Source organism: Prionailurus viverrinus, chromosome C2, assembly GCF_022837055.1.
Source record: "Prionailurus viverrinus isolate Anna chromosome C2, UM_Priviv_1.0, whole genome shotgun sequence".
Classification (NCBI taxonomy): Eukaryota; Metazoa; Chordata; class Mammalia; order Carnivora; family Felidae; genus Prionailurus; species Prionailurus viverrinus.
In genome coordinates this window covers 147,055,069-147,071,950 of record NC_062569.1, presented here as the reverse complement: position 1 = coordinate 147,071,950, position 16,882 = coordinate 147,055,069, and the positions used below count along the sequence as shown (strand labels likewise).

Below are 16,882 nucleotides of genomic sequence, written 5' to 3'. Positions count from 1 at the left end.
TTGTAAGTGCAGGCTAATTTATTTTTCTTCATAGTTTGTATTTTCTGTATTATTTTTTATTATATTGCAGTATTGTAATCATTTTTATATGAATACTTTTGGGTTGTGGAACAAATCATCTGAGTTTCTGTTATTTCTTATGGGCAAATTTGCTTTGATATTCAAGTGCTTTGGATTACAAGCATGTTTCCGGAGCGAGTTATACTCACAAACCAAGGTTTTTTTGTTTTTTAATGTTTATTTATTTTTGAGAGAGAGAGAGAGACAGACAGTCCAGGGGAAGGGGCAAAGAGAGAGGGAGACAGAATCTGAAACAGGCTCCAGGCTCTGAGCTGTCAGCACAGGGCCGGATGCAGGGCTTGAACTCGTGAACAGAGATCATGACCTGAGCTGAAGCTGGGCGCTTAACCAACTGAGTCCCAACCAGGGTTTTACTGTATTTAGTTGGTCTTCGTGCTTTAATTCCCTACCCCTGATCCAGTGAACACGCCATTGTCAAATGCGTGTTCCCATGCTCGACATTACCACGTAGCACCCAGAATGTAGGTCTCTTGATCTGACTCCTGGCCCTTGTTCTGGCCCCAGATGGCTTCCTGGCTCTGTCTCCCAATTTGTTTACCTGGGACTCTGAACTTTTGCCAACCAGAACACTCTGTGTCTCAATATGCCGTTTTTTAATATGTATACAGTTTTTACTTGTCCTTCAAAGTCCTGCTTGGATGTCACTTCCTCCAGGAAGCCCTTGTTGATTTCTCAGTCAGAAGTAATTTCTCCCACTTCATTCCTAAGTTCCCTCAGGATGTTTTTCTTGCCTCATTTGATTTCATATTATAGTTATGTGGGAAACTTTCCTGCAAGACTAACAAGTTTTTTTCCAGAGGCCCAACATGTAGGGACTCATATGTTGGAGGCAATTAATACTTGTTAAATGAAGAGAGAATTTTCATCTCCTCTCTACTTTGTACAGTCACGATGGTAAATGGAAAACTCTGAAAAGCAAAACAAAAATGTTTATACTAAAGCATTCTAGATCACTTTTAATATTTCAGAATTGACATATAAGGATGAAAGAAACTATCCCAATATGCATTGGTGGTGTGGGGTTAGAATTCCATGTTAACCATGTAAATAGGAACTCATGGGGAAAAAAATACCAAACTGAACTCATTTACACGTGTAATTACCCACCTGTAATCATTCTGCTTTATCTATTTCCTCGTTCTCCTCCCACATCAAGGTAAAAAGTACTAACCAACTACAATGAATTCTTGGCATTGGGTGCGCGTGCACATGCAACCCTGCGGCTTGAAACAAGGTGCAGCATCGCCGTGGGCCTCACGCGCCACGGTGTGGGTGAGAAGCCTAGCAGATAGACGTCATAAGCCGCCTTCAAACGTGCGATGCACGAGAGGAGATTTGGAAGTAAATGGCATTGGGAACATTCTGCCAGTGGATCTTCCGTGATCGGGAAAGCCATGAAAGAAACCCACCGCCTTTATTAACATGGAAATCCAACAGGCACAGTCCTGTGGCCACCGGAAATAGTTGCTTTTTTTTTTTTTTAATTTTTTTAAAAATGTTTTTTATTTATATTTGAGACACAGAGAGACAGAGCATGAGCAGGGGAGGGGCAGAGAGAGAGGGAGACACAGAATCGGAAGCAGGCTCCAAGCTCCGAGCTGTCAGCACAGAGCCCGACGCGGGGCTCAACCCCATGAACCGCGAGATCATGACCTGAGCCAAAGTCAGAAGCTCAGCTGACTGAGCCATCCAGGCGCCCCTGAACAAGTTGCTTCTGATGAGGTCTTAATAGGATAGGAAGGAGTCAGGGAGTGGGCTTTGCCTCAGGACCCTCTTTCCTTGTTGGGGGAAAGGATAATCCTAGAACTGGGGTAGACAGGCCCTTGAGCTTGAAGAGGCAAAAGAAAAGTGGTTACCCAGGCATCTTGGTGTTGGGGCGGTGGGGGATTGTAACCCCTCGGGATGCTCTCCAGGGGCCCGTGGTCCCTGCACGGAGGGAGTCTGATGGGGCAGCCCTGGCCCACCCAAGGGCAGGGGACTTCTCTCGAGCCACTGGAGACTCATGGTGGGGGGGGGGGGCGTCCCCTGGGAGGTTATTAGTCTGCTGTGATCCCGGACCTGAGTTCGACAAGACCCCGGGGTGGTCCCTATGCATGTTCGAAATTGAGATGGGCTGTCTGGAGGACAGTGAATACATATCCTTTAGTACCCTCATCTGTTCGGTCACAATTAACGTTCTCTGAATATCCTAGTTGTTTCCTCTGCGCCTCGTTGAACACCCCATGAAGCAGGTGAGGATTATGCTCCGGCTTGGAGTTGGATTTTTTTTCTCCCTAATCTGACCACAAGGGGCCGCATTTTACCACATAAATATTCATCGAGTCTGGCGGTCACCAGCTGGGGAGCTGCAGGAGGGCCCTTCCCATGGATGGGTTGCCTCATCTCAACCTGGAGTTTCTCCCTCTCCCTCGTAAGCGAGCCCCTTAATTAAAGTCACGTTCAAGGCCTCTCCCCGCTAACCCCCACCAGATTGCCAGCAGCTTAGATTACTCAGTATTCATTCCTGAAATTGTCTACACCTACACTCCCACGAGCATTTCCCCAAGAGACTTAGGTTTTACACTGAGAAGTTAATTATGTTTTCTCTTGCAGTCACTTCTTAAGTTTCCATGACTCAGGTTCATTACTAACTCCCCTCCCCCAGTGCTTTCCGAGGGCTTAATCCAGTGTTTGCCAGAGCACTTTGAAATGTTTTTTTTTAACATTTTTTTTAATACATGAAATTTATTGTCGAATTGGTTTCCATACAACACCCAGTGCTCATCCCAAAAGATGCCCTCTTCAATGCCCATCACCTACCCTCCCCTCCCTCCCCCCAACATTTTAAAAATTTATTTTTGAAGGGGAGAGAGACTGGGTGGGGGAGGGGCAGAGAGCAAGGGAGACACAGAATCTGAAGCAGGCTCCAGGCTCTGAGCTGTCAGCACAGAGCCTGATGTGGGGCTCAAACTCACAAACTGTGAGATCATGACCGAAGCCAAAACCAAGAGTTGGATGCTCAACCACCTGAGCCACCCAGGTGCCCCTGCCTGAGCCCTTTGGAATTGCCAATCAAGAGAGAGGACAGCCTTCCTGAAAAAAAGCACATTTCTGATCACCTTGCTAATATGCCTGACTCACGGGACTTCCCAGGAATCCTAGCCGGTGTTGGTGCCATTCGTTCCTCTGGAAACATGAAGGAACGCTATTATCTTTTTTTTATGGGACAAGTCTTCAAAAGCATTTTATTCAGTTTAATACATTTTCCAAAACCTTAAAGTAAATTCAACAATCCTATTTTAAGTCTGGCTCGAAATGGAAGTTTTTATGTATGGGTATATCTACTTAAGCATTAAATTATTTTACTCAACAGAATGTAGCCCAGGCAAAGAGGTGCTGTGAGGCCAGACCGGACTGGGAAGCCTGGAGCCTTGGGGTCTGTGTCCTGCGTGCCTCTGACTTGCAGAGCAAGACTTGTCCTTGGCTCCCAGCCTCGGTTTCCTCATTTGTATAATGAAGAGGCTTGACCAGAACGATCGATCACGTTCTTCCTTATCAGCGTACGTGTTTTGCTATTCCAATCAAGCATTGATTTGGAACGGCAAACTTGACCAATAGCTGATAGGTCAGACAAAGCATCTGGAAGCAGATGGCCATTGACAATACTCTCCCTTTTGGAGAACCGAGAGCACAGAAGAGCCTTCGAATGGAAGTACCACCCACATTTGCTGCCGCTGCTCCTGGCGGTGAGTCGTAGGTGGCTGCAGGTGGCGCGTCTTGAGGATGTTCTTGAATCAGCTCATGGAATTCTGAATAGAATTAACACGTGGGCACGTGAACACTTTATTTAACAGCATCTCCGGTCACCACTGTTTCATCACGAATATTAATCCTTTTTTAAAATCTTTTATTTATTTTTAAGATAGAGAGAGAGAGTGCGTGAGCGGGGGAGCAGCACAGAGAGAGGGAGACAGAGGCTCTAAAACGGGCTCTGCACTGACAGCAGAAAGCCTGATGCAGGGCTTGAACTCACGAACCGTGGGATCATGGCCTGAGCCGATGTCAGACGCTCAACGCACTGAGCCACGCGGGTGCCCCAAGCATATTAATCTTTAAAGTACGTTAGTGATTTCTTTGGTCGTTGCTTGAGTTTCTTTCAGGGGAAGAGATGTGCGCCCCGCTGTAGTCATCTTACTGTTGTCGGTTGTCGTGCTGGTGTCTGTTCCTCGCTCCCCGCCCCCATCACTGTAGCCCCTCAGCAAAGCCATAGCCAACCAGAACTTAAAGTCGTCAGGGCTGGGTGTCAGCCACAGAGCAGGGCCAGCAGAACCCCGTGATGCCAGCCCACCCGGCAGTTTCCACGGCAACCGCTGTTGTCTGTCTCCCCAGTCTGGAGGGGACCCTGGGAGACTCCATCCTGACGTGGCTCTGAAGAGAACCAGCACGGGGTGAGGCAGTCTGTGAATGAGGACACTTTGGTTCCAGCCCCGTTTTTGATTTTTCTCCATAAGGTTACGTCTTATTCACATGTATTTGCTCTAGTCCTGAAATGAGGATTTGAATTGAACTCTTCTGCGGTGGGCAGTTAACAGCATATTTAAAATAGACCCAGAGCCGTGGTCTGAGAATCACTGGACGGCCTTCCAATGATTAAGAAGTAACAGAATGCTCGCAGGAAAAAGAAAGACTTTTTGTCACTTAATGGAGGAAGCAGTAGCAGGAGCCAAGATGAGGGAGAAAGGGTAAGGGATAGCCCCCAACCAGAGCAGCTCAGGTCTTGGAATGTTCTTCTCGTAGTGAGACTAACATTTATTGTCCAAACCAGGGCTCAGGAGAGAGGGACAGGGGCAGACTTAACAATGAAGCCGAGAGGACAGACGTAAACCATCCGAGGCAAGCCAGCCTAGGTCACCCCACCTTTTGTGCTGCGTGGCAAGAAAGTCCTTGCAACAAAGATCCCTTCAGCTAATGGAGAGTGAAAATCACGAGGCTCAAGTGATCAAGATTCCTGGTCCTCTGATGAGAGGAGTTGAGTGGGAGCAGCATACAAGAACAGAGAAGGGGGTGGGGTGGGGGCGGTTGGCCAGCAGCCTGGGGAAATGCAACAGAGTCAAACAGAAGTGAACAAAAAGGACAGTGAGGTTGTCTCCGAGGAAGCACGACTTGGGGGTGGCCCCGGCCAGTGGTTTTGTGACTTCATCCAGTAAAGAGTATAATAATTATGATTTACGTTTGAACGGACATACATTCACGTTTCTGGGGGAAAAAAATCCCAACACAATTCGTGTGACAGCATTTGTGGTTTATGATTAATCCTGTTACCTAAAGAAATTCACTAAGAGTGAGCCTCAATACGCTTATGAAATATGTTTATTATTATCCTTGAAAAAGTAAACTGAGTTTCCCATACATAGGAAGCTTACGATAAGATAAAATAAACCGAAAAGGCTGTTTTATTATGATATTAAATATACTCACCTCGGGGGCAAGCATGCATGGTCTTTGATCAAACGAGCTCTCTTGATGAAATAATCTTAAAACTTTAAAAAGTATGTTTTAGTCTGTTTTGAGCTGCTCTCACAAAATACCATAGACTGGGTGGCTTATCAATACTGGAAATTTACTTCTCACGGTTCCGTTCCGCAGGCTGGATGTGAAGTCCAAGAGCAGGGTGCTGGCAGGTCAGGTTCTGGGGCTCCCTTCTTCCTGGGCTACAGGTGGCTGTTTCCTCACTGTATCTGCATGTGGTAGAGATAAGACAAGGGGGGGGGGTCTCTGGGCTCCCCCTTTTATTTTTAAGTTTATTTATTTTGAGAGAGAGAGAGAGCAGGAGGGGCAGAGAGAGAGAGAGAGAGAGAATCCCAAGCAGGCTCTGCCCTGTTTGCACAGAGCCCGATGCGGGGCTCAAACCCACAAACTGTGAGATCATGACCTGAGCCAGTCGGATGCCTAACCAACTGAGCCGCCCAGGGGCCCCTGGGGTCCCTTTTTTAAATAAAGGGCGCTGATCCCAATCATGAGGGCTCCATTTTCATGAACTATTCACCTCCCAAAGGCCCCACCTCCTGATACACCCCATCACACTGGGGGGGTAGGATTTCAACATCAATTTTGGGAGGGTCACAACATTTGGTCCATTGCAAAGTACTCAAGAAATGTATTTTTGCTGTAGAAAAAGTAGAAGACCCAGATAACCGAAAGAAGAAATAAAATCATCTGTAATCCAGATTTTAGTATATATTTTAGTATATATATTTTAGTATATATCCTTGCACACCATTTCTCATACATTTTACTTATACCTATAATTATTAAAATGATAGCTGTAATAATAATTATTACTACCGTATTAGGAACAGTTGTCAGCAAATGTCAGCAATTATACTCATAGAACATTGTTTTAGTAACTATATAATATTTCACAGTTTTGAAGAGTTCATTTAAGCAAATTCTTGGCATTAGGCATGAGGCTGTTTCCAGACGTTTTGTATTACAAACAATGAGGAATTGAACATCTTCTAGAGGAATCTCTGTGCACGCAGAGTGAGTGCATCTGGAATGTGTGACTTCAGTGGACCATCTGAGACCCGTTAACACTGGGCTGTACTTGAGATCTGATTGTGCAAAGCACACACAACACGAATGGAAGAGGGGACATAGTTTCTAGTTCCGGCCCAGACATATAACCCTGAGCACATACTGTTTTTTTCTTTTTAATTTTTTTTAATGTTTATTTATTTTTGAGAGAGCAGGAGAGACGGAGTGTGAGCAGGGGAGGGGCAGAGAGAGAGGGAGACACAGCACCCGAAGCAGACTCCGGGCTCTGAGCTGTCAGCACAGAGCCCGACACGGGGCTCGAACACACAAACCGCGAGATCATGATCTGAGCAAAAGCTGGATGGTTAACCGAGCCACCCAGGTTCCCCCTGAGTGCATACCTTAACTTCTCTATGTTTTAATTTTCTGATTCCTAACATCACAAAACTTAGACATAATTAACGCACCTTGTCCTTTGAACGGGACTACTGTAAGGGTTTGTTGGGTAATGTGTGGAAAACCATTTAACATTATAAAGCAGTTTACCCTTATAGGGACTTCTTATTTTCTTTTCAAAATGCCATTAAAAAAATTTTTTTTAACGTTTATTCACTTTTTTTGAAAGAGAGAGACACAGCGCAAGCAGGGGTGGGGCAGAGAGAGAGAGGGAAACACAGAATACGAAACAGGCTCCAGGCTCTAAGCTGTCAGCACAGAGCCCGACGTGGGGCTCGAACTCATGGACTGTGAGATCATGACCCGAGCCAAAGTCGGACGCACAACCGACTGAGCCGCCCAAGCGCCCCTCAAAATGCCATTTAAAAAAATTCTATTACATCGACTAAAACTGCTTCCAATTTTTTTTTCTACATTCTCCAGGAACACTGATTTTAATGAACCAACCCACAAGCATTGCGTAATTTGGAAGTTGTGGCCCCTGAATGAGCGCTTCCAGGGAGAAGCTACTAGAAGCCCTGGCTAATCAGACACCTGCCTGCCTGCATTCCAGCTAATGATCACAAACCAAAGGCAGAGGGAGCACAGGTTTGCAAAGGAAGTAACCCTTGGTGTGTGACCTGGGTGGGGGGGGGGGGGGGGCGGGGGAGGTAGCTAGCTACCCAGAGTGATCTGGGGCTGATCCCGACCAGCCTGAGAGAGACAGAGGCCAGCCCGCTGTCAGAGATAACCACGGCTGTTGGAAGGGAAGGCTGGGGAAAATATTTTCGTAAAGAATCCTGGGAATCCCAGCTCCAGTTGGGGGCAAGTCGGGAGCAGGAATGGAAATTGGCAGGCGGAATTAACCCCAAGGAGACAATCCTGTGGCTGGAAACTGCGCGTGCCTCCCTCACACCTGCCGTTCACCCACAGGATGGAAAAGCGAGGGGGAGAATTCCATCGGGCAAACATGCAGGGGTCCAGAGCCTCTCCTCCCTCTGCCCCTCGCCCGCAGGCCATCGGCGCACAATTCTGGGGGGGGGGGGTGTGACGGGGGGGTGAACGGTGCTCTGTGAGGCCTCTGATGATCTTTGCGCTCTCTGAACGGATGAGTGAACAGCACAGGACACAGAGAGGGGGCCGAGGGTCTCCCGCCCAGCGTGGCCGAGAATGCAGCTTGTGGGAACCCCGCAGTAATTCTCGGGGTCCCTAAAAAAACAATGTTTATTCCCACCCACAGGGGAAGACGTCTTGCAATTAGAAGGAAATGGTAACCCCCCAACCGTAAGGACAACATTTCTGAGTTCCCCGAAAGGGGTGTTGTAAAGCTAACGTATTTCTTCCCCCCCCCCCCCCCGCCCCCGGAGATGACCCGAAAACATGAGTTCCCTGTAGGCGGAACCTTCCACGGAAGGTGAACTTTGCTCAGAAAGGGAGCAGGAAGGGAAGGGTATTTCTGGAAGTGGGAGCGCTGGGGCGGAGGGACAGGAGGACGCCCACTCTGCTCGTGCAGAGACGGACAGGTGCTAGCCTGGAGCCCTTTCTTGGCTTAGCTGTGGCTGTCTCCACTGCAATTATTTTAGGTTCTCCCAGCTATTTTAAATATGCCATATAATGCTGACCAAGTGAATGTAGCAGCACATTCCCCCAGGTTTTAAGATTGATGAAAACGGGGCCGACGCGGCATCATACTGGTACAACGGACTTTTTATTGTAGTTGTTGTTTAAGTGCAAAGGAAGGCTGGTGGTACCTGATAAATAGAAAAGGCAAGAGTCTACTACGGACCATGAGCGGAAAACCACGGACGCTTCTGAGAGTAATTAATCCCCACTGCACAGTCTCCTGTGCAGAGTTTGGAGGAAAAACTCTTCAGCAGAGTTTGGAGGAAAAGCCTTCATTTGGAGCAAATAGGTAACTTTTCGGCTTGCCTTCAAAGATCAAGTTCCTAGTTTTGTTGGACGGCTTCATTTTTCAACTGCTGGCAAATCGGAAGGGGAGGGACAGCTTTTATTTGGGTTTCTTCTCTTACGTGATGAGGTTGAGAACAGATGTGCAGAAGGTTCCATTTGGGGGTTGAGAGGTTAAAGGTCATGTTTTGAGCTTCCTGGACTCGGCATAAGGTGCTTTGAGGGGGCTTGTGGTGGTTAGTGATCTGAGGGTTTGGGGTCAGCCAACTTGAAGGGAGGGGGTGTGGGAGAAGGGAAGAGATAGGAGAGAGAGGATGCGAGAGTGCGGAGAGAGAGAGAAAGATTGTGAGTTGACTTAGTACATTTAGGAGCCACAAGTCACCCTGGAAAATTGTTTCCTCAAGACTGTTTTCACACAGGTAAGAAATAGGCTCACTGAGGGGTGCCTGGGTGGCTCAGTCGCTTAAGCGTCTGACTTCAGCTCAGGTCATGATCTCACGGTTTGTGGGTTCGAGCCCCGGGTCGGGCTCTGTGCTGACCGCTCGGAGCCTGGAGCCTGCTTCAGATTCTGTGTCTCCCTCTCTCTCTGTCCCTCCCCCACTCGTGCTTGCTCTCTCTCTCTCTCTCTCTCTCTCTCAAAAATAAATAAACATTAAAAAAAAAAAAAGAAATAGGCTCACTGAAACTTCGTTGTTACCTCTTAGGGGGCAGCCTTGGAGGAATCTGTGTAAAACCCTTCTTTGGGGAGCCACATCCAGGGCTGTTAATGTTAGGGGGCTTTCTCAACTAAGAAAGAAGGGTGAGGAAAGGGGCTGTCCAAGGGTTGTGCCAGAGTGGCCCGGCCAAGGGGGGTTGGGGGGAGCTAGAGAGAAATAAGATTGTACACCATCCAGTCAACCTACGAGAAGCTCAGTCCTGCCTTCTGGAAGGCCCGAGGGCTCCTCTGGACGCCAGCCGGGCGGCAGCGAGAGCTTGGGAGGAGAGACAGGAACTGCCCAAGGGGTCTGGTGGGGGTGCGGCCTGTGTGTGCATCCTCTGGGGAGCTCCGGGAAGTAACTGGGGGACAGGAGAGACGTGAGGCCCTGTCTCAAGTGGGTGGATTTAGGGATTTGCTGCTGGGGGTGGGGAGGCTTGGTGGGTACAGAACATCTATATTATTCAAAAAACATTTTTTTTTTACAAGTGTGTATTTTTTAATTACGAAAACAAAAACCCAGTACAGGTATTCATTTGGGGGGGGGGCAGGAATCGGGGCAAGAATTGAGGCTTAGTTTGGTTCAAATGTTGGGGGCTGGTGGGACCCACACTGTTGGTCGGCTTATCTCAGGGTTTGGGGGCAGACAGCGTGAAAGGAGGGGGTGTGGAAGAAAGGAAGAGATAGCAAGAGAGAGGGAGGGGGAGAGACTGTGCGTTGACCTAGCACATTGAGGAGCCTCAAAAGTCATCCTGGAAAATGGTTTCCTTAAGACCGTTTTCACGCTGGTAAGAAGTAGGCTCACTGATACTTCTTTGTTACCTCTTATGGGACAGCCTTGGAGGAATTTGTTTAAAACCCTTCTTTTGGGGGGGGGACACCTGGGTGGCTCAGTGGGTTAAGTGTCCGGCTCTTGATTTCAGCTCAGGTCATGATCTCGCGGTTCGTGGGTTCGAGCCCCGCACTGGGCTTTGCGCTGACAGTGTGGAGCCTGCTTGGGATTCTCTCTCTCTCCCCCTCTCTCTCTGCCCCTCTCCCGCTTATGCGGGCTGTCTCTTTTTCTGTCTCTCAAGAATAAATAAATTAATTAAACAAAACCAAAACCAAAATACCCTCCTTTGGGGAGCCACATCCAGGGCTCTTAATTCTAGGGGGCTTTCTCAACTGAGGAAGAAGGGTGAGGAAGGGGGCTGGCCCTAAGGCAGGGAGAAGGGGGGGGGCGGGGAGGGGCGGGTTTGTTTCTGCCCTGCTCCTTTCTGTCAGGAAGCAGCTGGCTCCCGAGCCTCAGTCTTCTCCTCTGTGAAATGGGACTGTCGAGAGGCTCACATGGTACCTTATAGAGTGGCTGAGGGGCGATAATGAAGCCTCTCCATGAACACCGGTTTGTGAACTGCCACATAAACGCGGAGCTCTGACCAGCAAGTTGGTGCGGTTTTCTTCCCTGCGAGGATGGAGTATCCATGGTGCCTCCCCTTCACCTCTAACCCGTTAATCATGGCTTCTGGAGAACGGAAACACAAACATTGCCAATGAGCCCCCTGCTCAGCATTTTCCTGCATTCATGCTGTGTCTCTCCCTGCTGGGGCCCTGCGTTAGAGGGTGGGGAGCAAGGCGGCCCAGGCGGCAGGTCCGGGGGGCCCTGGATAGAGTGCCACGCGGTGGAGGAAAAGACCCCCGCGCTCAGCCTTTCTCCCCTGATCTGCAACGGGTCAGAGATTAATGAACCGCTCTCTCGTGGCTCCGTGAGGCTGCGTGAGAGGCCAGGCCGCCCCTCCCGAATTCCAGGCACCCCCCACCCCTCCCGCCTTGAAATACAAGATGGCAGGGCCGTATCAATCTTCCTTCTGTCTGCCAGCAGACTCTGGAGTCCTGGTCAGCCAGGGAAGTTTAATGACAGCTATATAAGTGATCCCGGATTTGTTTTGTGGGTTTTCCAAAGCAAGAGGGGGAAAGTAATTTTATTTTTATAAAGACGAGAAAACTACCCAGAAATACTTGCCAGCTGAGCCCTTTCTTCATGTTTTTATTTCCTAGCTTCTTGATCCCATAACTTCCCGGGCCTCGTGTGAGGCAAGTTTACTGTCCTAGACAAAGGGTAGTTTATATCCTTTTGCTGCGTGCCCAATGGGAGAAGGGGAGGACGTAAGAGAGACTCAGGGTGCAGCTGTTTCTTCTAGAAAATGCGAAGTCCTACTGGGGGAGTAGCTGCCTGCGTCCATAGATTAAAGAAACATCACACGCGGGGGAAGAGTTAGGACTTGTGAAGTCAGTGGGGCCCAAACCGTGTCTTCGTCTGCCCTAGCGTGCCAGAGTTCCACTGCAAACCCAGTTTACGATCTCTCGCCTCGTTAGGTCTGAGCAGAGAAGGAGGTCAGAAAGATGAACGAAATTCTCGCATGAGTTTTATTTCCTTTGGCTCCAGTTGTTTGGACGTGCCACACACTCATCTATCCCTTGGTCTATAAACAGCATGTAAGTCCATATATTCAATTTGATTAACAAGCTTTTATTGAGCACCTACGACACACCTGTAGGGGGACGCCGAAGAGATGTGCCATCAAGGACAGTGCGGAGAGTGGAAGGGACATGAGTACCAACCCCAGCTCCACCATCTTGTGACCTTGGCCGGCTACCCCCATCTTGAGACCTTGGCCGGCTACCCCATCTTGTGACCTTGGCCATCTACCCCAATCTTGTGACCTTGGCCAGCTACCCCCATCTTGTGACCTTGGCCGGCTACCCCTATCTTATGACCTTGGCCAGCTACCCCCATCTTGCGACCTTGGCTGGCTACCCCTATCTTGCGACCTTGGCCGGCTACCCCCATCTTGTGACCTTGGCCATCTACCCCTATCTTGTGACCTTGGCCGGCTACCACCATCTTATGACCTTGGCCAGCTACCCCTATCTTGTGACCTTGGCTGGCTACCCCCATCTTGCAACCTTGACCAGCTACTTCTGGTGCTGGGCCTCAGTTTCCTTATCTGTAAGGTGGGGCAGGAACACATAGGGGAGAAACTAACCCACATGAGATAACATACGTAAATATCATGGTTAAGGTCATTTGGGTGGCAGGCAACACAACCCATTTAGGACAAGTTTAACCAAGAAAGGGAGCCAGGCATTAGGAGGGTGTTGGGGTCTCTCCTGGAATTCGCTGAAAAGGAAAGCCTGGGGGCCTCAGGGAAAGCGGGGACGCAGGATGTTCTGGGGGTTTCAGCAACCGGAGTCTATCCACCTCAAAGTCTCCCCAGACAAGGTTCTGCTCCAAGTGCTGTGCTCTGTGACTCTCTCAGTCCTCACTCTGACATAAAGAGTCTGTGTGGCTCGGTTAGCAACAGACAGAGGGCAGGTCCCAGTCTAGAAGCATGCGTGGGATGGGAAGTGGATGTCTGTATTAGCCTGCTACAGCTGCCCTGACAAAATACCAAAGACTGGGTGAGTTAAGCAACAGAATTTTATTTTATTTTATTTTTTTCACAATTCTGGACGACGCTACAAGTCCAGGATCAAGATGTCAGTGGATTTGTTTCTTTCTGAGGACTCTCTCCTTGGCTTGTGGATGGCCGTATTCTTCCTGTGTCTTCACAGTGTGTGTCTGTGTCTTAGAAGGACACCAGTCATATGGGATTAGGGCCCATGATAATGGCTTCATTCTGACTTGATGACCCCTTTAAAGATGCTTTGTCCAAACACACTCACGTTCTGAGGTACCGGGGTTAGGACTTCAGAGTGTGAACTTTTTGAGGTATACAGTTCAGCCCACAATGATGCCGTCCAACAAAGAGGCTGGCTGAGGGCTGGGGAGACGTGCCCAAAGTTGGGCATCAGTAATGCCCCTACCCCAGGGATGGGAACATAGTAGGTTCTTTTCAAATGCTGGTCCTCTCCTCTTCTCCGGGTAACATACTAGGTCTCTGTGATCAAGGGACTCCTCCTCCTCCGGGGGACCAGGAAATCTCAAGCCATGGGAAGGACACGGACTTGGGACTCAGGGGCTCGGGGTCTTGGTCTGGGCTATGCCGCTGCTCACCAAGCGGGCAAGAGATGTCTGTCACCTTTCGAGTCTGTTCCTCAAGTGTAGAGTGGGGAGAGTAGATAGCGGTGAGTGGACTCAATGATCCGACGACTTAATGACTCTGAGCCTTGCAGTGGTTAAGGGCAGGGTGCCAAAATGAGGGGTAATAATCGGTGTTGGCTGGGGTGACCGAGAAAGCATTTGTGCTTGTGCTCGTGCTTGCTCAGAACGGGGCGTTTCCCATAATCTTTGTTTGGGCTGGAGCCAGCCATCCTCCGTGACTGACTGACCTTTTTTTGGTCAAAAGGAACTCATCTCTTTTTCTTCTGTGCTCCTCCCTCTCCCCCCTCCCCCCAAAACACCCCCCTCCCCAAAACCAAACAAAGAAACTCCGCCCTTTGGAGCCAAAGCAGCCTGTTTTGGGGGGGAAGTCTCAGAGAAAGTCACTTTCTGCGTGTTGCCCTCAGTCATCACCCTGTCTGCCAGGCTCCGGCTGTGGTCAGCACTGCTGAGATGTCTTTGCACAGCTCCCTATGCGGCCCTGGAAACTCTGAAGGCCGGTTACTGAGAGAGAAGGCTCTGGAAAGGGTCTGCCAGGACTCTGGCGACGGAGTCAGACAGAGATAGCCACTAGAAGGTTTCCTCATCTCTGTGCTCTGGAATGTTCCCACAGGGAGCCCGCCCTCGGTTTACTGTTTCCTTGGATGACTGTCGGGGCTTTTACTTTACACAGAACCCCTAGCTGGAGTTTGAGGGGCTCAAGGAAGCACACCCTCCCCTCTTTGCCTGAATCCAGAAATAGCAGAAGAAAAAAAGGGGCACAGTGATGAGTTCCCTCACAGAAACCACCGAATCATACCCCCTCCTGTACGACTGAGGAGGGACACACTAAATGCCCTGTGTCCCAGATCTCAATCTGGATCCAGCCGGATCCGAAGGATGAGGGAGGGAGCCAGGGGCTAAGTGATGACCAGGTGACTCTTTCCAACAAATGATAGAGTCACTGACCTTCTTTCCAGAGGCTGGAGCCTTATGCGAAGGGTCTTGCCTCATGAGGGGAAATGCCAGGAATGGGGAATCCGAAAAAAAAAACGTTTCCACCCTGCTGCTGTCCCCAAGACCACCCAGCCCAGACATTCAGGCTGAGAACTCTGTACGGACGATTGACGTGACAGAGGGGGAGGTCACGGAGCAGGACGACAGCCGCTTAACGCTGCATGTCAGCCCTTAGCCCTCTCGCTCTTTGGGTGTCCTTCGGGGAGCCTGCCACCAAGAATTCTTCCCTGCCTTCCTCCTGCCCGAGCTATAGCTTCTCTTGCGTTGCAAGATCCTGCGCTCTTAGAAGAGACTTCTCGCACAAAGTTCCTCTGGTTAGGCAGAGACAGAATTTTAGCCGCTCCCCCCGCCCCCCCCCCCCCTCTGCTGGACGTCCAAGCATGGAAGCGCCCCGTGATCGTCTGTCTCCTTTGGATTTCACCCTTCAGCATCTCGGAAGAGCTTGCAGACTCCACCATTTCTCTGTCCTTTGTGCAGGTGGCAGGGAACAACTTGGACAGTGACTTTCCCCGCTGTGATGAATGAGGCCGCCTCCCATCAGAAGGCAGAAGTGCCTACCGCTAGTGTGGGTGTTGGCTAGAATCCTTTTCATCTACGGGGAGACCTCACCATAGCGTGCGAAGCGGTCTCCTCAGCACTTAACGGGGTAATGAGATCAATGGAGTGAGCCTTCACGCTAGGTCAACGACCAATTAACCAGTGACGGTTTCATTTTTGAGAATGGTGTGAATTACGGAGCTGGCGTGATTCTTTTTCCAGATCAAACCCAGATGTCAACTCTCCTTATTCGATAGCCCATTTTTTTCCCCACTAACTTAAATGGCTTCTTAAATTATTTACTAAAAATCTACACTGATCTGGACCCTATAGGTTTCAGGCTCTATGTCAATTGATTATTGGTCTGCTGCTGCGTCATTGACACGCTTTGAAAATTATGATAACCTTAGGGTATATTTTGGTATCCTGGAGCCAATCCTTCCACCGTCGTGCCTTTTCCAAATTTCTTGGCTTCCCCTATGGGTTTTCACCTCCGCTCGATATTTTAAAAGGATCAGTTTTATTGAGGCATCGCTTACATACAACAAAATTAGTGGGAAATAAAGTTATTGTACAATTCGATGGGGTGTGACAAATGGATAGTCATGTGACCACCTTTACAGTTATGATATCGGACAATGTATCACCCCAAAACTTCCCTTGTGCCCTTTTGCAACCTGTCCCCTCCTCACCTCTGGGCCCTGGCCTGCAGTTCTGTCTTGTGTCATGGTGGGTTTTTTTTTTTTGTTTTTTTTTTTCTGGAATTTTATACTAAGGGAATCCTACAGGATGTAGTCTTTAGAGTCTGGCTTTTTTCACTGAGCGTGATGTTTTTGGGGTCATCCACGGTCAGTACAGGAAGCAGTAGATTTTTTCCTCTTTGTTGCTGGTGATGACCCAATGTGTGACTCTACTGACGCTTTGTTTCCCATTCACCCAGCAGAGGGACCTTTGGGCTTGTCTGCCGCTTCTGGCTATCATGAGTAAAAACTTCGAATTAACATCTGCATACAAATCTGTGAGCAGCGCTTACCCTTCTTTAGGGTAAATACCCGAGAGAGAGCGGCATTGCTGTGGTCACGTGCGAAGTTCATGGTTCCCTTTATAAGAACTGTTTATGTGTTCTGCTTTCTTTACATGCTCACCAGCACCCGCTCTTATTAGATTTTTAATTTTAGCTACTTTAATAGGTGTGCCTTGTGGGCGTTTTTATTTGCTTTTGCCTAAGGACTAATGGTGAACACCTGTTCATGTGTTTATCTGTCACCTGTAATTCTTTTTGGGAAAGTGTCTGTTTAAGCTTTTTGATTTTTTTTTTTTTCAAAGTGGGGTTGTTTCTTTCCTTAATGACTTTCAGCAGTTCTCAGTATATTTTAGATACAAGTCCCCTTGGTCAGCTATGTGATTTTCAAATATGCAGCCTGCCTTTTCATTCTCTTAACTGCTTTCCCAGACCAAAGCTTTTTAATTTTGATGAAGCCCAATTTAACAATTTTATCTTCTTTGGTGTCCTAAGAACTCTTCGCTAAACCGCAGATGCCAAAGGTTTTCGGCCATGTCTTCTTCTTAGAAGTTTAAAGTTTTATAAGTTTCATTTAGGGCTATCATCTACTTGAATTTCTTTCTTTTTTTTTTTT

General features: G+C 48.7%; 1 protein-coding gene across 4 annotated transcripts in view; it reads left to right on the top strand.

Moving 5' to 3' along the window:
* The window catches only part of MIS18A (MIS18 kinetochore protein A), a 44,070-nt gene that overhangs the window by 17,576 nt on the left and 9,612 nt on the right, over window positions 1-16,882 (top strand). For 3 of the 4 annotated variants that reach the window (XR_007155939.1, XR_007155938.1, XR_007155937.1), the window contains exon 6: window positions 7,477-7,641. The gene's annotated coding sequence lies outside the window, so the exon portion shown is untranslated. Of the gene's footprint in view, window positions 1-7,476; window positions 7,642-8,272; window positions 8,346-16,882 lie in introns of those variants that run through there. The other variant, XR_007155940.1, reaches the window with a different exon arrangement.